The sequence below is a fragment of the Arachis ipaensis genome, chromosome B6 (genome assembly GCF_059453495.1).
Source record: "Arachis ipaensis isolate K30076 ecotype BB chromosome B6, ASM5945349v1, whole genome shotgun sequence".
NCBI classification, from domain to species: Eukaryota; Viridiplantae; Streptophyta; class Magnoliopsida; order Fabales; family Fabaceae; genus Arachis; species Arachis ipaensis.
This window is the reverse complement of record NC_142441.1, coordinates 100,013,277-100,037,727: the sequence shown is the minus strand read 5'-3', so window position 1 is coordinate 100,037,727 and position 24,451 is coordinate 100,013,277. Positions and strand designations below refer to the sequence as shown.

General features: G+C 39.8%; 2 non-coding genes across 2 annotated transcripts; one reads left to right on the top strand and one right to left on the bottom strand.

The window, feature by feature from the left end:
* Positions 1-15,188: 15,188 nt before the first annotated feature.
* Positions 15,189-15,296, bottom strand: LOC148561941 (small nucleolar RNA R71). Its single transcript, XR_015888131.1, has one exon. It is a non-coding gene; the product is annotated as a small nucleolar RNA R71 (small nucleolar RNA).
* Positions 15,297-23,794: 8,498 nt separating this feature from the next.
* On the top strand, positions 23,795-23,898 carry LOC148561940 (small nucleolar RNA R71). The gene has a single exon (XR_015886496.1). It is a non-coding gene; the product is annotated as a small nucleolar RNA R71 (small nucleolar RNA).
* Positions 23,899-24,451: the final 553 nt, after the last annotated feature.

Sequence of the window (24,451 nt, the reverse complement as noted above, 5' to 3'; positions counted from 1 at the left end):
CAAACTTAAAACTTGCTTGTCCCCAAGCAAGAACAGAATTATGTTCAAAGGTTCCTTCGACTAAGATGGATTTAAGAATAACTTGTAATGTCCTGTGAGTGAAGTGATTAAGTGACAGTGGGGTGAACTCTAAATTATATGTTCATGCAAGGATTTCAGTGCTTACTAGTCCTTACATATTAGAAGTCTTAGGTCCTAGGACTTTTACCCAATTGATATCATGGAGATCTCTCTATAGGTAATCACCTTGAAGCAGCTTATAGTTGCTGTGCTTTGGCCTTTACTCTAAGTGTCATGTCTCAAAGCAGCTCTTTAGATAAGATTTCAATCAATACTCCTAAACCAGTTGGTTTTAAGGTATTAAGTGTTAAAGCACCCCTAAGGATTTACTTACTCAAGCCTCTCTCTTTGACACAATTCGACCACAAGCATTTACTAGGATAATAACTCTTTGAGTTCTTGTTTTTTTTTTTTTTTCTGCCTAGTAATTGATGCTCAGAGCCTTGGGCCATTTTTTTTATGCTGCTTCTTGGATCAATAAATGTTTGAGAATCTCTATAATACTTCTTTGAACTCTATGTCCTGCCTATGAGCTCCCATGCAAGTTTTCATAAGCATGCAACCTCAATACATAATCACACAACTAGAACCACCACTTCTCCTAATCTTTTGCTTACCTCAAAATTGTTTAATTCCTCAATCCTTCTTTTCAAAGAACTGTCATGTGATGCCTTCTCAAGAAATTGAGTGCAAGCAAGTTTGGAGAGTATAGGGTTGTGATTATTCAAGCATCTCAATTATTAGGTTATAGAAAAACTATATTATGCAGACAGACAGGGGTACAATATCACTTCCAATCATAACAATTTTGAATAAAAGACAGTCACTTAACAATACAACCTATTAGGGTTCACTTGCTTCACTCCTTCTCAGCGCCATTGTTGATCTGTGTATCCCTCTTTGTCTCTTTGGCTGATGGTGCTTAATCCTTTCTTAGATTCAAGTGACTGCCTACAATAAACTTTGAAAGTTGCTTGTTCCCCAAGCACTCTAAAATGGTTAGCATGCATGTATGTTTGTGGGCTCTTGAACTTAGATTGGTGTGCGAACACCAAACTTAGTTCCTTGCCTTATATAGCAATTTGTTCATATGCAGAAAACCACATGTGCTCTTAGTAAGAAAACATACTATAAACTAGAAAAGCAAGCTATGATCTAGAGAACAGACTTCGAACTAAAAACTAAACAATTGTTAAGTAGCTTCTCTGGTGTTTGGAGCTGGCACTGATTATGCAGAAGGTAAAAATGTATTTTTAAATTAGATTTTTGGTGGAACACCAAACTTAAAATCCTTCACTCTCCTTTAAATTGTTTTGGTGTGTGACACCAAACTTAGCTCCTTGCACTACAGATAACACTACTCTACATTTTTTATTGAAATAGCTATGAAAAAAAAACTACCTCAGGTTGGATTGCCTCCCAACAAGTGCTTCTTTATTGTCACTAGCTTGACATTCTCCATCCTCTGATCATGGAAGTTGAGAATTCTGTTGCCTTTGAGTTTTTTCTCTCACTGTGGGTTTTCTTTCCTCTATTTCTTCTTGAGGAACTTCTCTGTGGTGCTTCTTTTTTATCATTGTTTCTTTTCCCATAGCCTTCTCACTTCCTTCCATGATTTCTTTCCATTTCTCCCACCTAGCAACTTTTTCATTGTCCTTCAGGTTGTCTTCAGTGGCTCTGGGGAAAGTATTTGCCCTCTTCTCACCCATTTCTGCAAGGTACTCGGTCAGTTGTTCCATCTGCCTCTCAATTCTTCTGATTGAAGCTTCCTGGTTCTTTGTTGTCACCTCTTGATGCTCCATCATTCTCGCTATTGAAATTTCCAAGTTAGTGATCTTCTGAGAATGGTTCAAATGTATGAGATGGACTGGTGGCTGTGGAAAACCTTGCGAAGGAATTTCACATGCATTGTGTGGGTAAAAGGTAGGTGTTGCAAAGGTATTCTGTGGATTTTGTGGGTTATTATGAGATTGAGGGTGCATGTTTTGTGAGCATTGGTTTTGTTTGGCATTATTGGATGGATGAATTTGGTTGTTTGTGATCATGGGTTTGCCTATGTTGGAACCCCTTTGTTCCTGATGTTGATTATCCCCCATTCTTAGATAAGAATGTGGCTTCTATGGTGGAAATTGTGCATTCACTGAAGTAGAATGTAGAAAATCAATTTGTCTAGCTATTGACTCCAATTGTTGCTGAGTTTGATGGTGTAGCTGTTTGTTTTGATTCATGACTGCCTTCACTCCCTCAAGATTCATCACTTCCTTTTCTGAAATTGTATTCTGTGGTTTCTCAAATGAGTGTTGGTTATTGACTCTTTTGTCATTGAATTCTGCAGTTCCTTGGCCGGTTGCTGTTGCTTTGAGTAGGCCATCTGAGAAGTAATCTACTGCTCTTCTTGTTTCTGAGGTTAATCCTTCATAGAACGCTTGGAAACCCACTTTGTCACTTGCTTTCTTGTATCGTTCCCATGCTTTGAACAATGGTTCTTCCTCTCCTTGTATGAATGGATGTATTCCCTCTTTCATTTTGATGTTTTGTTGGGATGAGGAGAATTTGGCTAGAAACTTGGCAACCAAATCATCCCAACTAGTGATACTTCCTTGAGGAAAGGTTTCAAGCCATTGTGCCGCTTCATCCCTCAGTGAGAAAGGAAATAACAAAATCTTATAGGTATCATGATTTACACCATCGAGATTGACAGCACCACAAGTCCTCAGAAAAATGGACATGTGCTGTTTAGGATCCTCCAATGGATTTCCACAATAGGAACAATTGTTCTTGATTAGTGTAATGAGTTGCGACTTTATATTGTGGTGTTCTTCTTTCTCAGAAACTCCTTCTTCAATGATATCCTTCCTTCTGGCCTCTCTTCTTTCCTGTGACATATAAATCAACAAGCGGAACACATAGTGGTACTTTTGAAAATTGAGTGTAGTCAGTTGAGACAAAACTTCAAACAGTTAGTGGGTTAGTAGAAGAAAATCCTCAAACAGTTAGTGGGTTAGTCAAAATTAAAGAAAAAGTGCTTGATCTAAACTACCACCTCACTTAATCATTGTCAATCGATTCAATCCCCGGCAACGGCGCCAAAAACTTGATGTGCGGAAAATGATCTGACACAAAACTCACCGGCAAGTGTACTGGGTCGCATCAAGTAATAAAACTCACGGGAGTGAGGTCGATCCCACAAGGATTGAAGGATTGAGCAACTTTAGTTTAGTGGTTAAATTAGTCAAGCAAACAAGTGTTGATTGTGTGAAATTGTGTTGACAGGAATTAAATTGCATAGAATGTAAAGGGGAGTGGGTGATTTGCAGGAAATTAAAGGGAACAAAAAGAAAAAGAGCTGAATCTTAAAGTGCAAGTAATGTAAATTGCAGAAACTTAAAGTGCAAGAAATATAAATGACTTGAAAAATAAAAGGGGAATGGGAATTGGATCTGCAGGAATTAAACAGGAAAAAGCAAAACTTAACAGAATAAAGAGTAGTTGATGTAATTAGTTGAACCAGATCTCAAAACTAAAAGGAAAATAAACTTGGTGTAGTAATTAAACAAGGAAATTAAAATGGAAACCAATAGATCTCAGGACCCAAGAGACTAGATAACTACGTCTAGATCTCAATGCCTTCTTAGATCCAAATTTAGAGAGCAAATGCCAAATTAAAGAAGAGAGCAATGTAGAAATATAAATTCAAGTTCAATTTTCCAGAAGCTGTAGTAAGAAAAACAGAGAGATCTCAAGGTGAGATTGAGACAGAATTTCCTCAATTCTTCAACAACCAAGACTCAAGACAAGTGTAGATGAAATTGAAAAACAAGAAAACTAAGAGGAAGAGAATTCAATTCTCCTTCCCCAAGACTCAGAATCTCCAAACAGCTCAAAACCCAAAAGCTCTCTACTATGAATACTATGAAAATTCTTAAAGAAAACTCTAAAAAGAAAAGCTCCCATAAAACTTCAAATCCTAAGCTATTTATACACTTTCTTCAAATGATCATTAAGCCTTGAATTGGGCTTTTAGTCTTGATGGAATTGGGTTGATAATAGCCTCTATTGATTGCTCTTGGTGTTGGGAAGAAATCCACTTGTGAACCGGGCCATGAAGGGCATCAGCATAATGCCTTACACAAGGGACGTTTGAGTCAACGTTTGACCTCACGTTTGAGGCAAACGTTGGCTCAAACGTTTTTATGCCCAGGAGTTCTCTTTTTCATTCTTTTTGGTGCCAACGTTTGACCTCACGTTTGAGGCAAACGTTGGCACAAACGTTGCCTTCCCCTGCTTCTTCTTCAGCCAACGTTTGCCTCAACGTTTGAGGCAAACGTTGGCACAAACGTTGGCTCTTCTCCAGAGTGTTCTTCATCTGCTTCTCACGTTTGAGTTAACGTTTGAGGCAAACGTTAGCTCAAACGTGAATCCCTCTTTTCAAGCCCATTCTTGCAACCTTCCTCCAAGCTTTATTCCACCTATCATCAATCAACAATTGTATCAAAGCTATGCTATAATCATGAGAGTTATTCTTATTCTTGTCATATGAGCAATTATGGCACAAAAACTCATGAAAATGCATCAATTTATCCATGGTTGATTGAATCAAAGGAAACATGAAATTCAACCCAATTGGCTTACTTATGGCTTAAGAAAGTGCATAAAACTAAATGAAAACAAAGGAAAAAGACTAGTGAAACTAGGCTAAGATGACTTGTCATCACTAGTTAGAGAAGACGAAAGTGGGCAACAACCCGTCTACTTCATTAGCAAAGCGCTACAGGGATCCGAGCTGAACTACCAGAAGATAGAAAAGTTTGCCTAGTCTCTCATTCTAACATCTCGACGACTTTGCCCGTACTTCCAGGCTCATACCATTAAGGTTCGAACCAACCAGCCCATAAGAGAAATACTGCAGAAAACAGATTTAGCAGGCAGAATTTTACAATAGGCAGTCAAGTTATCAGAATTTGACCTCCAATATGAAGCTCGGACGGCCATTAAATCACAGTATCTGGCCGACTTTATCGCAGAATTCACAGATGCCTTGGAAACCCCCACAGAATGGAATCTCTACGTGGACGGTTCTTCAAATAAGACTGGAAGCGGCGCAGGCGTGATAATAGAAAGCAACCAAGGAACCCAACTTGAGCTCTCCCTCAAGTTCGGGTTCCCGGCCTCAAATAACCAGGTGGAATATGAAGCGTTATTAGCCGGTTTGAAGCTGGCTACAGAGGTTGGAGCTCAAAAACTCAATATTTACAGCGATTCACAAGTAGTCATCTCACAGATAACAGGGAGCTACCAAGCCAAAGATCCCACCATGAAAAAGTATTTGGATAAAACCAAGGAACAGCTCGGACAACTCGGGGAATATAAGATCTGCCACATACCCTGCGAACAAAACGCCCGAGCTGACGCACTCTCAAAACTAGCCAGCACCAAACCAGGGGGCAACAATAGAAGCCTCATCCAGGAAATGCTACAGAACCCGTCAATCTCGGAAGAGGAAAAAATCCTAGCCATAACAAGTCAGGACCAAGGATGGATGACCCCCATAATTAACTACCTCAAAGCAGAGACGCTCCCCACAGAGGAAAAGGAGGCAAAGAGTTTAAAAAGGGAGGCACAGTACTACACTATTATAAACAACATCCTGTACAAAAGAGGGATCTCAATACCGCTACTAAAATGTGTGCTGACCAACAACACAAAGGAAGTGCTAGAAGAAGTACACGGCGGCATGTGCGGCAACCATCTCGGAGCAAGAGCTCTTGCCAAAAAAGTACTCCGAGCGGGATTTTATTGGCCAACCCTACAGAAAGAAGCTATAGAATTTGTAAAGACAAGTCCACCATGTCAGAAACATACCAACTTCCATATCACCCCGCCAAAAGAACTCATCAGTGTAACCTCGCCCTGGCCATTTGCAAAATGGGGACTTGATCTTCTCGGACCCTTTCCCTAGGGATCAGGACAAGTAAAATTCCTCATAGTCGGAGTAGACTATTTTACAAAATGGATTGAGGCAGAGCCCCTAGCCAACGCCACCGCTCAAAGAAGCCAGAAATTCCTATACAGGAGCATTGTCACGAGGTTCGGGGTTCCATACTCCATCATCACAGATAATAGCACTCAATTTACAGATGCAGGCTTCAGGAGACTAGTAGCCGACTTGAATATAAAGCACCAGTTCACCTCCGTCGAACACCCTCAAGCCAATGGACAGGCCGAAGCTGCCAACAAAGTCATATTGGCTGGGTTGAAACGGAGACTACAAGATGCAAAGGGAGCTTGGGCTGAAGAACTTCCACAAGTCCTATGGGCATATCGAACAACGCCACACTCCACGACAAATGAATCACCCTTTCGACTAGCATATGGAGTGGAGGCAATGATCCCAGTAGAGATCGAGGAAGGGTCATCCCGAGTAGTCCACTATAATGAAGAGGCCAACTCTCAACTTCAGAAAGAAGAACTCGACCTACTACCTGAAATTCAAGAAAGAGCTCGGATCAGGGAAGAAGCACTAAAACGTCGAATGGCTTCCAGATATAATCAAAAGGTAGTGCCGAGAAGTTTCACAGAGAATGATCTCATCCTAATCCGAAATGATATTGGAACAACTCGACCAGGAGAAGGAAAGTTGGCAGCAAACTGGAAAGGACCCTACCGAGTTGTAAAAGTACTTGGGAAGGGCTACTACAGACTGTCCGAACTCGATGGACGAGAGCTTCCCAGATCATGGCACGCCTGCAACCTAAGAAGGTACTACAGCTAGAAAAGTAAAAGATCTCACTATTGGATGCACTCTTTTTCCTGAAAAGGTTTTTTAATGAGGCACCAAGTTGAGACTCAAACACTATTCGACATAAAGGGATGAAAAATTCCCGCATGTATATATTTGCACTTTCCTTTGAATAAAATATATATTTTAGATATTCTACAAGTATTCAAGACGCATTAATCTGTAGCATTCATCATCCGATTATAAAGCAACAGATCGGCAGAAAGTGAATAACAATTTCACTGCACGATCACGATAAAGACAATCGTCCGATAAAGGTGAAAACGCGATTCACCCAAAAGACAATCTAAAGATAGCAACCACCTTCTACAAATCGGTAAAGATGAACACAAAATAATGTAAGAAGTTATCGAAAGTGATCCGAAAAAGAACCTGACGAGGTCTTATGGATTGCTAAATAATAACTTAAAGGCTGGCCGATGTTAAGAAGTCGGACCAAGTCAACCCAAGTTATAATTAAACCCTAGAAAGAGGTCTGGCCAACCCTATTAAAGAGGATTACTTTAACTTAGAAGGGCCCGACATGACAAAGTCAGCCCAAAATGAAAAGTTATAAGAAGTAGTCCCTGAAAGAGATCTGAACAAGATCCAAGAAAGAGGATTATAAAAATAACTTAGAAGAGACCGACATAACGAAGTCGGACTCCTACTAATAAAAAGTTATAAAAGTAATCCCTGAAAGAGATCTGACAAAGATCCAAGAAAGAGGATTACAAAAATAACTTAGAAAAGGACGACGTAAAGAAGTCGGCCTACTACAAAGCAAGTTACAAAGGTAACCCCTGAGAGAGACCGGACAAAGGACTACCAAAATAACTTGGAGGACCAACTTGAAGAATCGGTTATAGATCGTCAGAAATACAAGCAAGAGCGAGAAAACTAAAAAACAAGTTGGACCCACATAACCATAACCTCAAAGGATCCAAGCTACAAACAATAAAGCAAATCCGAAGAGGACGTGCGGCAGGGTTCCAACATCCTCAGAAAACAAAAAAGATACCAAGTAAAGTGCGAAAGCATGATATAATCTATAAAGTTATAAAGCTTCAGAGGCCACCAAAATCTACCTCAAAATCTAGAAAGTTACTTTTGTTTGTCAAAACAAAAAGTTGCTAGGCAAGCAACGAGAAAGTATCAGCAGTTAACAAAACATAAAGAGTTTAAAAAGCCCACAAGCCGGGCCAACTACATAAATATCTAGAATAAATGGGCTAAGGGTCAGAAGACTTTTTAGCAGCATCAGTCCAAGGAGACGGAGGGTGAGTTTGGAGAGGAACAGCATCCACAGTACCGTCATTCCGGTTTAAGATCTGGCAGTCAGGATCAGAAGCGGGAGGGCCGACCTCGGCAGGAACAGCAGGAGTTGACACCTTGGCAGAGGACACAGGGGGAGGTTCAACATCATCATCATCCTCGTCATTAGGGACAATCTTGCCATCCCTGACAACGTTATCTAGGCTGAAGAGGGTCAGGTCGGCCTTGGGAGCAATAACCCGAACTTGTTCCTTCAGGTTCTCATAGGCAGCAGTTACACTACCAACAAGATGACCTTGGAGCTCGGAGTAATCAGCTCGGGCATTCTCCAACTCCTCCCTCAGGCGCAACACCTCCCAGTAAGATGTCACATAACTATCCTTATATCTCATAGCCGTGTCCTCGGCCAGCCTCACAGAAGCCACCAGAGAGATGGAACTCGCCTTCTCATTCTCCAAATCGTTTTCCAACTTGGCCACCTTCACTTCAAGCTCCTCCTTTAAGCCTTTCATCCGATCAAACTCCTGTTTGGCCTCCTCCATAAAAGCTTTAGTGGCATGGAGAGGAAGACTTTGAGCAGTTCGATATAGGGCCGCTCCCATGTGTGCCATCTTGATACTACTCCGAGTTATATAATCAAAATGATGAAGAAGCGACACGTCGTCCATAGGGAGGACACCATAAGGGCCGATTTGTTGATCTACAAACTCGACCGCATCAAAGTTAGGAGCATCAAGGTTGAAAGGCTCAATCGTTTTTTGCTTTTTACTAGGAGGAGCATCAGAAGCTGCAGCAGAAGACTGGGGGGGCTCCACCGGACAAACCCGAGGAGTGGGGATCACCTTCCTCGGACCAGGAGAACTCGACACGGGCGACTTCATTGAAACTTGCAAAGATCCCTCCCCAGCCGCCTTGGCCGAGATATTTCGAGCAGCAGTTTCCTTTTTTGCCCTTTTGAAGGCCTTCATGGAATCATTATTTTTTGACATCTCTGCAAAAACAGCCACAGCAAAGGATCACAATCACAAGAAGATGAAGCAAAGCCAATAAAACAAGTATAGAAATAAGTCTGACTAATACCCAAAACAGTCCGAACCAGAGACGGATCGTTTAAAAATCTTTTTGTATCAAGATGAGGAGGCGCCCCCCATAAATCCTCAAGAACAACAACAAATCACATTCAACATCGTCAAGCATCTCCCAAGTATAGCAAGACACTCTCACATCCTTCTGCCACCATAGAGGGAAAGAGGGCTCATCGTTTTCATCAAGAAAAAAGGGGCGGGCCCCCTCGACGGCATGAACTTTAAAGAAGTAATTCTTGAAGTCCTTAAAGGACTTATCATACATAGCAAAAATTTTATGGCCCTGGGCAGACCTGAAGGAAACCCAGGAAGCTTTCTTTTTCGAAGAACCACCAGGCTTGGCGGATACAAACAAGTACAGGAAGAGAGTCAGAGAAGGTGTTACACCTAATTCTCGGCAGAGTAACTGGAAAATCTTAATAAAACCCCTGGAATTTGGGTGAAGCTGGGAGGGGGCAATATTACACGACCACAACAAGTCGGTCTCGAAGGCAGTGAAAGGAAAAGTAACGTTCAACTGACTGAAGAAGTATTCATAGGCGTAAAAAAAAGGGACGCTCCCCCTTGATGGAAGTCGGAAAACAAACTCTCTCATCAGAATCAGGAGCAACAAGCTCATAATCCTCCTCCCGGGCACTATTACCACAAATCCTATGGCGCTTCCTCAGCTCTATGCAAAATTCAGCATCCACAACAGAAACACACAGCAAGACAAGGGAGTCCAGCCAATCGGACATCCCCTTAGGAACTCGGGAAGACATCTCTACAATATTGCGAGAAGACATGAGACCAACTAACCCTACAATAAGAAAAGAAGATGGGGTTACCAAAAACATCTCGGACAAGGGATAAAACGACTCGATTAATATGATACAGGTAAAGAAACAGCAAAGGAAAACCCTAAGACTCAAACCAAAGTCCTGGGGCATCCCTTGGAGGCAGTAACAAAGCAAGGTTTCCAGGAAAATCTACAGCTCCCACCCAAGCATTTCTCAAAACAAGAAAAAGAAAAAGTCATCACAGTCTACCATCAAAAGCATTCCTAAAAATCAAGTGCGCTAAGAAGAAACTATCAAAGATGCGAACTTTCTCAGAGTCAGGCAAAGTAACCTTCAAATAAAGCAAGAAACAGATGCAGATTTTCTAGATAAACGGTGTCAAACAGAAAATAACCAGAAGCAACAAAAAAACCCTAGACAGCCTCAACGGAAATGCCAAGAGAATGCATAGCAGAAAGTCAGGAAGAACGCATTACAGCGACAAGCAAATACAAGACCACGAAAGGATTCAAACTTTTCAAAACATGCAAAATCAAAGCTCTACCAAAAACTGAAGACGAAGCTACAAAAGAAGCAAGAAAACTAGAACCAACCTGGAAAAAGCGGCAAGCTTCAAAGAAAGATTGAAGATGGAAGACGAAATCTGGAAATCACCCTCTCACAAGAGAAAACCCGAACAAAAGCAATGTCGCAGGGAGAAATGCGAAACTGCGAAACCCCGGGCAAAAACAGAAAGCGAGAAAGAAAAGGGAAGTTACGGTAACAAGGGAAGAGAAACCGTTTTTTGGGTATAAAGATTCAAAATAAAAACCAAGGGAAACGGAGCATTAAAAGCTAATTAAGGAGGGTATTTAAAACCTCACACGTTCCCAAGAAATGAGCACTAATACAAAAGCGTGCGCTTTCAGAGGAAGACGTTCTACATTCGAAATTCTACAAAGAAAGGAATCGACTAAGTGCTTGAGTTTGGCTTCGCTAGAGAGGGACCGAAGTCAAAGACTCGACCTCAAAAAAGAAGACCGAGCTCAAGCAGGGGCACTGTTCATACCCTGGGTCGAGCTGATTGATGAGCGGAAAATTTATACGCTCTTTGACATTGTTTTTAGTATATTTTTAGTAGGATCTAGTTACTTTTAGGGATGTTTTCATTAGTTTTTATGTTAAATTCACATTTCTGGACTTTACTATGAGTTTGTGTGTTTTTCTGTAATTTCAGGTATTTTCTGGCTGAAATTGAGGGACTTGAGCAGAAATCAGATTCAGAGGTTGAAAAAGGACTGCTGATGTTGTTGGATTCTGACCTCCCTGCACTCAAAGTGGATTTTCTGGAGCTACAGATATCGAAATGGCGCGATTCCAATTGCGTTGGAGAGTAGACATCCAGGGCTTTCCAGCAATATATAATAGTCCATACTTTGGCCAAGAATTGACGACGTAAACTGGCGTTCAACGTCAGCCTTCTGCCCAAATCTGGCGCCCAGCGCCAGAAAAGGATCCAAAACCAGAGTTGAACGCCCAAACTGGCACAGAACTTGGCGTTCAACTCCACAAATGGCCTCTGCACGTGCTACACTCAGGCTCAGCCCAAACACACACCAAGTGGGCCCCGGAAGTGGATTTATACATCAAATACTTACTCATGTAAACCCTAGTGACTAGTTTATTATAAATAGGACCTCATACTATTGTATTAGGCATCTTTGGTCTCAGTTTTAATCCATTGTTCATCTTAGGAGACTATTGATCTCGTTTAGGGGGCTGGCCATCTCGGCCATGCCTGGACCTTCACTTATGTATTTTCATACGGTAGAGTTTCTACACTCCATAGATTAAGGTGTGGAGCTCTGCTGTTCCTCAAAGATTAATGCAAAGTACTACTGTTTTCTATTCAATTCTTCTTATTTCGCTTCTAAGATATCCATTCGCACCCAAGAACGTGATGAAGGTGATGATTATGTGTGACGCTCATCATCCTTCTCCCTTATGAACGCGTGCCTGACAAACACCTCTGTTCTACGTGAATTAAGCTAGAATGAATATCTCTTAGATCTCCTAACCAGAATCTTCGTGGCGTAAGCTAGAATGATGGCGGCATTCAAGAGAATCCGGAAGGTCTAAACCTTGTCTGTGGTATTCTGAGTAGGATTCAATGATTGAATGACTGTGACGAGCTTCAAACTCGCGAGTGCTGGGCGTTAGTGACAGACGCAAAAGGAGGGTGAATCCTATTCCAGCATGATCGAGAACCGACAGATGAATAGCCGTGCCGTGACAGGGTGCGTGAGCATATTATTCACTGAGAGGAGGGGATGTAGCCACTGACAACGGTGATGCCCTTGCATAAAGCCAGCCATGGAAAGGAGTAAGACTGATTGGATGAAGATAGCAGGAAAGCAGAGGTTCAGAGGAACGAAAAGCATCTCCATTCGCTTATCTGAAATTCCTACCAATGAATTACATAAGTATCTCTATCCCTATTTTATTATATAATATTCGAAAACACCATTATCACTTTATATCTGCCTGACTGAGATTTACAAGGTGACCATAGCTTGCTTCATACCAACAATCTCCGTGGGATTCGACCCTTACTCACGTAAGGTATTACTTGGACGACCCGGTGCACTTGCTGGTTAGTTGTATCGAAGTTGTGACAATTATGTATTGAGATCAGAGCACCAAGTTGCTCACGTTGCCGGGGATTGTTTGAGCCTGGACATCACAATTTCGTGCACCAAGTTTTTGGCGCCGTTGCCGGGGATTGTTCGAGTTTGGACAACTGACGGTTCTTCTTGTTGCTCAGATTGGGTAACTTTCTTTTCGTTTTCTTTTCAAAAATCTTTCAAAAATATTTTCAAAAAAAAATTTCTCTTTTGTTTTCGAAAAAAAAAAATAAAAATGTTTTCAAAATTTTATTCAAAATTTTTAAGAATGAATTCTAGTGTTTCATGAAACATGTTGAAGCCTGGCTGGCTGTAAAGCCATGTCTAAATTCATTTGGACTGAGGCTTGCAATTTGTTATCAAGAGCAAGCTAGTTGGAGCTAATCCACCTGCTACTGTTCCTGATCTACCTGCTGAAGCTTGGCTGGCCATTGGCCATGTCTAGTGTTTTGGACTGGAGCTTTCTTTGAAAGCTTGGCTGGCTAGTGAGCCATGTCTAATTCCTGGACTGAAGCTTTAGACTAAGAATGCAAGATTCCTGGAATTCATATTAAAAATTTTGGAATCCTTATTTTTCTTTTTCATATAATTTTCGAAAAATATAAAATAAAAATCCAAAAAAATTAGAAAATCATAAAAATCAAAAATATTTTCTGTTTCTTGTTTGAGTCTTGAGTCATATCATAAGTTTGGTGTCACTTGCATATGCATCTTGCATTTTTCAAAAATAACATGCATTCATAGTGTTCTTCATGATCTTCAAGTTGTTCTTGGTAAGTCTTCTTGTTTGATCTTGATGATTTTTTTTGTTTTGTGTCTTTTATTGTTTTTCATATGCATTTTTCGTTTCTTAGAGTCTAAACATGAAAGATTTCTAAGTTTGGTGTCTTGCATGTTTTCTTTGCATTAAAAATTTTTCAAAAATATGTTCTTGATGTTCATCATGACATTCATAGTGTTCTTGGTGTTCATCTTGACATTCATAGCATTCTTGCATGCATTCATTGTTTTGATCTAAAAATTTCATGCATTGCATATTTTTCTTGTTATTCTCTCTCATCATAAAAATTCAAAAAAATAAAAAAAAAATATCTTTCCCTTTTTTCTCTCATCAAATTCGAAAATTTGGATTGACTTTTTCAAAAATTTTTAAAAATCAAGTTGTTGCCAATGAGTCAAATCAAATTTTCAATTTGAAAATCTTATCTTTTTCAAAATCTTTTTCAAAAATCAAATCTTTTTCAAAATTCTTAGTTATTTTCGAAAATTTCAAAAATATTTTTCAAAAATCTTTTTCTTATTTTTATATCAAATTTTCGAAAATAATATAATCAATTAATGTTTTGATTCAAAAATTTGAAGTTTGTTACTTGCTTGTTAAGAAAGATTCAAACTTTAAGTTCTAGAATCATATCTTGTGATTTCTTATGAATCAAGTCATTAATTGTGATTTTAAAAATCAAATCTTTTTCAAAACTAATTTCAATCATATCTTTTCAAAAATATCTTCTTATCTTATCTTTTTCAAAAAAATATCTTTTGAAAATATCTTTTCTAACTTCCTAACTTCTTATCTTTTCAAAATTTGTTTCAACTAACTAACTAACTTTTTGTTTGTTTCTTAACTTTTTCAAAACTACCTAACTAACTCTCTCTCTCTAATTTTCGAAAATATCTTCCCTCTTTATCAAAAATTTCTTTTTAATTAACTAATTATTTTTATTTAAAAAAAAAATTTCGAAAATCACTAACATTTTTCAAAAACCATTTTCGAAAATCACTAACTCTTTTTCAAAATAATTTTCGAAAATTATCCCTCCCCCATCTCATTCTATTTATTCATTCACATCCTAACATCTCATCTCACCTCTCTTCCATCCTCACAGTTGTGTTTCTTCCATTATATTACATTCTTTGTCTCCCCCTCTTCTTCCACTCACACAGGGATCCCTATACTGTGGTATAAAGGATCTCCATTATTATTATTATTTTTCTGTGCCTTCTTCTTTGTCATATGAGCAGGAGCAAGGATAAGAACATTCTTGTGGAAGCAGACCCAGAACCTAAAAGGACTCTGAAGAGAAAATTAAGAGAAGCTAAAATACAACAATCCAGAGATAACCTTTCAGAAATTTTTGAACAGGCAGAGGAGATGGTAGCCGAAAATAATAATAATGTAAGGAAGATGCTTGGTGACTTTACTGCACCTAATTCCAATTTACATGGAAGAAGCATCTCCATTCCTGCCATTGGAGCAAACAACTTTGAGCTGAAACCTCAATTAGTTTCTCTGATGCAGCAGAACTGCAAGTTTCATGGACTTCCATCTGAAGATCCTTTTCAGTTCTTAACTGAATTCTTGCAGATATGTGATACTGTTAAGACTAATGGAGTAGATCCTGAAGTCTACAGGCTCATGCTTTTCCCTTTTGCTGTAAGAGACAGAGCTAGATTATGGTTGGATTCTCAACCCAAAGACAGCCTGAACTCTTGGGATAAGCTGGTCACGGCTTTCTTAGCCAAGTACTTTCCTCCTCAAAAGCTGAGCAAGCTTAGAGCTGATGTTCAAACCTTCAGACAGAAAGAAGGTGAATCCCTCTATGAAGCTTGGGAAAAATACAAACAGTTGACCAAAAAGTGTCCTTCTGACATGCTTTCAGAATGGACCATCCTGGATATATTCTATGATGGTTTATCTGAGCTATCAAAGATGTCACTGGACACTTCTGCAGGTGGATCCATTCACCTAAAGAAAACGCCTGCAGAAGCTCAAGAACTCATTGACATGGTTGCTAATAACCAGTTCATGTACACTTCTGAAAGGAATCCTGTGAGCAATGGGACGCCTATGAAGAAGGGAGTTCTTGAAGTTGATACTCTGAATGCCATATTGGCTCAGAACAAAATATTGACTTAGCAAGTCAATATGATTTCTGATGCACATAAACGTGTTATGCTACGATTTAGGAAATTGCACGATCGGCAAAATTCCTTCCGGCAAGTGCACCGGTTATCGTCGTCAAGTAAAAACTCACAATAGAGTGAGGTCGAATCCCACAAGGATTGGTTGAGTGAGCAATTCGGATTAGAAGTGTGTTCTAGTTGAGCGGAATCAAGATTTGAGATGAGAATTGCGGAATGTAAAATTGGCGGGAAAAGTAAATGACAAGGAAATTAAATGGCTGAATCTTAAATTGCATGAATTAAAGAGCAGAATGTAAATTGCTGAAATAAAAAGGGAATGGGGATGATTGCAAGAATTAAATTGCAGAATGTAAAGAGAAAGTGGAAATCAGAAATGGGGAATTCATTGGGTTTAAGAGATATTGAAATCTCCGAATCAAAACATGTATATCTCTTCCTCAACCAATGCATTCATTGAATTTTGCTTGGCAATCTTATATGATTGGATCCCAATTCCTTGGTTCACCAATGCTCTCTAAAAACAAACAAATTCCCAATCCCTTGGTTTAAATGTTCATAAGAAGAGATGATGCTTGATCACTGATTATACCACACAATTTCATGAACCACAATTTGGTAGGATTACATGTCACAATATCCATCCAAACCCCAATCCAATCCACTGTGAGAAAGCTTCTCTAGCATGAATCCTCCATTCCTTTCCCAAGGCTCCGAAGGATTCCAAGTATGAGTAGTTTCTTTCCCAAGACAACTACTCAATGGAATTAGATCGAGAAGCTTTCTAACAAAATTCAAGAGAAAAGATTGAAGAAGAAGATAAACTATTATTGATTCATTGAATTACAATAGAGCTCCCTAACCCAATGAAAGGGGGTTTAGTGAATCATAGCTCTGAATTCAATTACAAAGAAAAGGAAAACTAGCTAAAAGTGAAGTAAAAGTCCTCTCTAACTTAACTTCTATCCTATTTATACACTTTCTATATTGAGCTTCAGTTGTGCTTCTTGGGCTTTGAGGTCTCTCCTTGCTTTCCTTTTGCCTTGGGTTTATGATCCATAACCTTGATGAGGTTGTTGATCCAAATCCTGTAACATTTATTGAGCCAACTTAGTGATAATCAAATAATGACACATGACTCAATAAATTGAGATTTCAAACTCATCAATCCTTCAGGCCCAATCCCATAAACCATGATATTCAATTGGGTTTCATACCAAAGTAAGTTTAAGTTAATATTTGTGCTCAAAGACTAACTTAAATCACAATATTTTTGGCCCAGAAACCTTTTCCAAGAGTGGCGTTTAAGTTGTAGTTTAAGCTTAAACTGCAGCTTAAACGCCAGACACTTCCAGTGAGGCCTTTTGTAGAAGCACGTTTAAGCTTCAGTTAAGGTTAAACTGAAGCTTAAACGTGGAAATGGAAGAAGGTAGCCCTGGAGAGTCATGTAGTCGAACACGTTTAAGCTTCAGTTTAAGGTTAAACTGAAGCTTAAACGTGGAGATAGGAAAGGCAGCCCTGGAGGTCGAACACGTTTAACCTCCAGTTTGAGGTCAAACTGGAGGTTAAACGTGGAAAAGGGTGGAGGCATACTGGAGGTCGAACACGTTTAACCTCCAGTTTGAGGTCAAACTGGAGGTTAAACGTGGAAGCTTGGAATGGTGGCCCTGGAGGTGTCGAACACGTTTAACCTCCAGTTTGAGGTCAAACTGGAGGTTAAACGTGGAGATGGAGAGAGCAACCCTGGAGTAGAAAAGCTATCGAACACGTTTAAGCTCCAGTTTGAGTCAAACTGGAGCTTAAACGTGGAATGGCTCCCTGGTACTCTTCCTGGTTCTGGCGTTTAACCTCCAGTTTGAGGTCAAACTGGAGGTTAAACGTGGAACTCCTCCCTGGGTGGCATACTCATTCTGGCGTTTAACCTCCAGTTTGAGGTCAAACTGGAGGTTAAACGTGGAATGCTCCTTAAGTGAGGCTTTTCATTCTGGCGTTTAACCTCCAGTTTGAGGTCAAACTGGAGGTTAAACTTCAATCCCAGCATTTCTTATCCTTCATGATTTTGGCGTTTAAGCTCCAGTTTAGGCTTAAACTGGAACTTAAACTCCACATGTGATATTCAAGCTTCCTTTATTGATTTTGTTGCTTCCTTGCTTAGCCTCTTCTTCCCTGAAATCATCCAAACAATTGCATCAAAGTCTTGCAAAATTTCATGAGAATTCTTTCATTCATAGCATTTAAGTAATATAACTAAAACTCATGGAATTTGCATCAAAATCATATTGTTTGGATGGTTCATTACTTTGTTCTTCATTTAACCATTTTTGGTTACTTTAAGCTCAAGAAAATGCATAAAACAACTAAAACTAACAGAAAAATGCTAGTGAAACTAGCCTATGATGCCTTGGCATCACAACACCAAACTTAATACTTGCTTGTCCCTAAGCAAGTCCTGAGTTATTTGAGAAGAAAGTATGAAACAGAAAGCAATTACATTGGCTATATTAGCAAGCATTTGAAGTTCATCAGAAGGGTTTTATGCAGAAAGTTGCAGCATCACTTTTTCATACTTATCAGGTAGGATTATCACTTTTTCATTGCATCCATAAAAAATTGCTATGGCCTCTTGTTATTCTTATGTCTTTGGCACTTTTCTCTTCTTTGTTTTTCTTTTCTTTTTCTTAGAGCTTCTTTTGCTCCTTGTTTGCTTAGTGTCATGTGTTGCACAAGCCTTTGGCATTTTCTTTTTCTTATCAGTGCACTACACATATCCACCTTAGGCATTTTAGTTCACATCTCTTCTTGAGACATTGGTGCCCAGCACCTCTTTGTGTGACTAAATGTTTTGTATTTAGGTTGCTCTTGATAATGGACTTTTGGTTGATAATCCCGGGTTAGTTAACCCAAGTTACCAAGTGTTGAAACACTCCTCAGAACCTATTCATCCAAGCATATCCTTAATACATAAACACCACAGGCATTTGTCTCAGAAGTTCAAACCATTGGTACCTAGCTTATTTTCTCAATTTTTTTGCTTTTTGGTTGCCTTTTTCCGTGGCTTTTTCTTTTTCTTTTTCTTTCTTTTTCATGGCCAAAGACATTTATTCATCAAGATCCATAGACAATGTTCACTTTCTACACAAAAAAAATGATAATTCTACACTCTAATTTTAGTGATCTGACTAAACAATCAAGCATGCATACCACCACTTAATTCTACTTGATTTGTCACTAATTTAGCCAAGTTACTTTTGTTCAAACTTTTCTTTTATTTTTGGAAACAGAACAAGCATGGCACGCACTTGTTTAAGAAGGTGAAGTTATATCCAAACATCCAGGCATTCACTTTATTCAAAGCACTTAACAAACACACATACTAAAAAAAACGACTCATAAAAAAAAACTCCACATAACACTTAAATGACTTATGATGAAAACACGTTCATAAAGACAATTCACCAATTATCATTTGATTATTAAGGAACGAGACCACCTCTTATTTATTGCTTGGTTCTTCTTAATTCTTGGGATCCTGCTTCTTCTTACTTCCTGCCTCTTTTTGACCACTTGTGCCTCCCTTGTCTTTTCTTATGAGCTTTTTCCAGAATCCAGCCTTTTTCATCGTTTCTTCCACTCCTTTTTCAAGGATCATTGCCTTGTTTATTTCTCCTTCTTTCCTCCCTTTGAAATACTCATCATAAGCTGGGAATGCTGGGTCCATCTTGTGTAGATGTTCCCCTATGTAGTTAAGCTTGATTTGCGAACTGATGTTGTAATCAGCTTGGACTGAGTATCTTGCATTCTGTAAAGTGGTGGCTTCCTTGATTGCCAAGACATTGGCATCTTGGTGTTGGCATATGTGGCTGAAGGATTCCTGTAAGTGTAAATTTTGTTCCCTTTGCAGATCGAAGAATCTTGATTCAAAGTTCCTTTGCATATCCATCATTTTTAGATGAAAGTCCTCTTGTCTCTCCTGAGACCTCATGTATTGTTGAGACATTCCTTCCATGATTTCCTGCATTCTGCTCATATCCATGGGGTCTCTGGGAATCCGTTGTCTTCTTTCAGGAGTTGCTTGCTCTTCTTGCTCTTCTTCTCTATCTTCTCCTTCCTGTCTTTCTTGTTCTGCTTCTTGCTCGGCTTCCACTTGTTGCCCTTCTTCATTTCTTCTTCTTGTATGTCTTGGAGGAGTTGGGCCAAGAGTCATTCTGTGCGCAGTTATGGCCAGTCCAGGATATAGCCAATTAGGTCTTTCATCCTCAAGTGGTACTTGGGCATCGATGCATAGTCTAATGATAGTGCTAGGGAAGTGGAGCCAGGATTCAGGGTCACTTTTCTCACTAAACTCTTGTATCTGTTCAGCAATGAGTTTATGAACTTTGATCTCTCCTCCAACCATAATGCAATGTAGCAAGATGGCTCTTTTAGGGACTATTTCTGAAGAGTTTGCAGTGGGTAGGATGGATCTCCTAACTATTGCATACCACCCTTTAGCTTCAGGTGTTAGGTCTCCCCTTCTCAAGACTCTTGGAGCCCCTCTTGTTTTTCTCACCCATTCAGCTCTGATGGCACAAAGGTCTTCAGCAATAGTTGTATAGTCAGGTTCTCCTATCATCCTTTCTTCATAACTTGCTTGGCTGAAATGTATGTTTTTCAGGCCAAGAGTTTTCATGATTGCTTTAGGACTGAAGTCAACTTCCACCCCTCTCACATAGCTTTTGTATGTGGGGTTCTTGGTTTGATCCTCCCTTACTGCATTTGCATAAAACTCTTTCACCAAGTTGATGTTGATTCTAGTGATTGGCTTAGTTAGGAGCTCCCACTTCCTCTTTTTGATCTTTTCCCAAACACCTGGGAACTCATCCTTTTCAAGGTCAAAGGGAACCTCAGCTAGTACCGTTTTAGGTCTCATCCATTCGGCTTGAATCTCATGGAACACTGATCTGTATCTCCATGCATCAAATTCCCTGTTTTCCTCCATTGGCTGCTTGTCTTTTCTTCTTTTGTGGCTAGATGAAGCTGCCATTGGTTTTTTTTTTAGTTTTGGTAAGTGACAAGCTAAAGTTGACAAGGTGAAGCAAGAAGTGTTGTTGGAGGTGTGGTGAGGTTGTTTTCGGCAAGAGATAGTTATGCTGTGATGAAGGAAAATGTGTATGAAGGAGAATTGGTGGTGTGGGACTCGTTCCCCAAGTGGTTCTTTATAGTGCCCATGAGTGAAAAATGAACGGCTAGGGTGGTTTGTGAAGGGTGGCTTGATGGTAAATATATGAATTGTAGATAAGGACGATTGGCTTTTCATTTTCTTGGAAGTATTCTGGATGCATTAGGTTGTACATGTAGCTTTCTTTTCTTGCAGAACTTCCTTTTCCCATGTGTTAGTTTCAAAGATTTGTGGATTTTCTTTTTGACCAAGCACGTACCTCCCTTTGTCTTTTTCCTCCATTTTTGTCTTTTCTTTTGTACCTGCACAAACAAACAAATTTGCTATCATTTTTCGGTCCATGTGAATTATGAATAGTATTTGCACATGTAAATCAATGCTTGTCTTTATGAGCTTATAGCCGTGACTTCTACATGTATGCACACTTATTATTTGGACACCAAACTTAGTGTTTGGTTAAGTCTCCTGATGACATGAAATCCATATTGGTTGTCCTTAATGAGTGTGCATAATTCTAATAAATCATAGTCACCTTGGCTCTTTGATTCTAAACAAAGTGACTAACCTAAGTAATTGAAACCAAAGTATTAAAACATGTGAATGGTATACTTGTCATGAATTTTGAAATCCAGAGGAACTTCTTGCTTTTCATAAACTGTGTTCAAAAAGAACACCAAACTTAATGTTTGGTTGTGCACCTTGAATGAAAGATGGAATTCAATTCGAGTAAGATTTGGGAGTGCCATCAAGCACACCAAACTTAGAGACCCATCGTAATTTACATGCAAGGTTTAGTGCACTTAATCAATAGTTGTCCTGAGGATTCAAGTTCATGCATAAGAAACCATGCTTTATTAGATGTAAAACAAAGCACTAAAGATTAAGGATACTAAAAACATGGGTTGCCTCCCATGAAGCGCTTCTTTAACGTCACTAGCTTGACGGTTGTCCCTTGTTAGGGTGGATTGTAGTGCTTGACGTCCTCTCCTCTCACTATGAAAACGTCCCCACTTGATTCATTCATGACCTCTAAATGTTCCATAGAAAGAACTTTCCTGATTGTGAACACTTGAGGGAGCTGGGAAGGAATGGTTTTGAGGCCAGGTGGGATTGGCAGATAATGACTTGATATCACGTTATCTCCCGGAGAAAAACCTTCAGTGGGAATTTTCTTGTTTCTCCATCCTCTTGGCAATCTCCCTATCACTCTTCCCTTTCTCTTGAGGATTTCTTCATTGACCTTTATGTCAGGAGGATCCTTCTGATCTGTTTCCACTGATTCTTGTGGCTCTAACTCTTGCAACTCTTGTTTGCCTTCCAATGACTGTTTTAGAGTCTCAGCTGCTGGATTACTTTCCTCCAAACACGGATGGCTACTATCATCTTTAGGCTTTTCAGGTTCTGGTTCAGGCTCAGATGCAGGTTTGAAGACTTTGAAAATGAGCTGTTCCTCATGTATTCTCAGAATTAGCTTTCCTTGTTCTACATCTATGAGCGCTCTAGTAGTTGCGAGAAATGGTCTGCCCAGAATGATAGGGTGTAAGTAGCTTTCCTCCATGTCCACAATGACAAAGTCTGTGGGGAAATAATAATCCCCCACTTTCACCAGCACATTTTCAACCACCCCTTCAGCTTGCTTCTGAGTTTTGTCAGCCAGTTGTATGATTACATCAGTGGGTCTCACCTCATTCAGTTGTAGCCTCTTCATAAGAGTTAGAGGCATCACATTTATGCTAGCTCCTAGATCACAGAATCCTCTATCGATTTTTGTTTTCCCTATGATGCAAGGGATATGAAAACTTCCTGGGTCCGTTTTCTTAGAGAGTGTGTCCTTCTTGATGAGAGCACTGCATTCTTTGTTCATTGTTACCGTTTGTCCTCCCTTCAAAACTCTTTTCTTGCTTAACAATTCCTTTAAATACTTGATGTGTGTGGGCATTTGATGAAGAATCTCAAGAAAGGGAATATTGACATGCAGAGAGTTAAATGTCTCTAGAAACCTTGAGTAGGTTTTCCTTTTTTCACCTCCTCCTAACCTCTCAGGAAATGGTGCTTTTGGTTGGTATATTTCCATCATGCCTTTTTGCAGTTCCTTGGCTTGCTCAGTTCCACCTTCTTGCTTAACTTCTTCCACACCTTCCTTCAAGATTTCTGGTTCCTGCTCTGAGGGCCTGATTCCTTCTTCTTCTGAGACTTCCTTCATTATGGTGATGGCTTTGCATTCTTCCCATCTTACTCTCTTTTGTTCCCCTTTAGGATTCTTTTCTGTGTCACTAGGGAACACTGCAGTTGATTTGGGTGCCTGTTGAGATAGCTCTCCTACTTGAGATTCCATCCTTTTGAGTTTTTCACCATGGTTTCTTAAGGTAGTTCTCACATCATCCCTGAAGCTCTTCAGTTCAATGATGTCTTGACTCATGGTTGCCATAATTCCTTCTATCCGGTTTAATTGATCTTGAAATTGTTGGTTCGGATTAGGTTGGGTATGTTGATTATTTTGGCCATGATATGATGATTGGGGGTAAGTGTTTTGTGTGGCTTGGTATGATCTTTGGTTGGAGTTTTGGTATGTGGAATTGTTTTGTTGGTTGTAGTTGTAAGGTTTGTGGTTTTGTGGTTGGGTTTGTTGGTTTCCCCACCCAAAGTTTGGGTGGTTTCTCCAGCCTGGGTTGTAAGTGTTGGCATGTGGATCATATGATTGCCTTTGTTGGTTTCCCACATAGTTAACCTCATCCCAATCACCTCCTTCAATGCCTACTTCCTCTTGATCTTGTGTGTGTATTGCAGCCACTTGCTTTGTTTCTAATTGCCTGGTAAGCTCTGCTAGTTGCTTGGCAAACACCTTGTTTTGGGCTAGAATTGTATCAACATGGTTCAGCTCCATGACTCCCTTAGTGTTGTGCCTTTCTGATGCATAGTAGTACTCATTCTCAGCCACTGTCTCGATCACTTCAATGGCTTCTTCCACAGTCTTTTTCCTGTTCAATGAACCTCCTGATGAATGGTCTACAGCCTTCCTTGATTCATAAGAGAGCCCATCATAGAAGATGTGCAGTTGCACCCAATCATGGAACATGTTTGGTGGGCATTTCCTTGTCAAGTCCTTGAATCTCTCCCATGCCTCGTAGAGAGTTTCACCATCTTGTTGTCTAAAAGTCTGAACCTCAGATCGAAGCCTATTGACCTTTTGTGGAGGGTAGAAACGTGCCAGAAACTTGCTTTCCACCTCATCCCATGTTGTTAGACTCCCCCTTGGGAATGATTCCAGCCACTTAGCTGCTTTGTCCCTAAGTGAAAATGGGAACAAAAGCAGTTTATAGGCATCTTCCTGGACTCCATTGGACTTCACAGTGTCACAAATTCTCAGGAATTTTGTGAGATGTTGGTTTGGGTCTTCATTAGCACTTCCTCCAAAGGAACAATGATTTTCCACAAGTGATATTAGCTGTGGCTTGAGCTCAAAATTGTTGGCCTGAATGGGTGGTTTCTGGATGCTACTACCACAATTCCCAGAGGTTGGGTTTATGTATGAACTAAGAACCCTCCTCTCAGGGATGGCATCGTTTCCATCAGCTCTCTCATGGTTGTGAACTTCTCTATCCATGTTGAGATCTAAAGCTTCCTCAAAATTGTCCTCAGATTCTCCTTCAGATTCCTCTTCTCCCACTACTCTCTTCCCTCTTGCTTCCCTTCTAAGTCTATGAAGGGTCCTCTCTGGTTCGGTATATGGA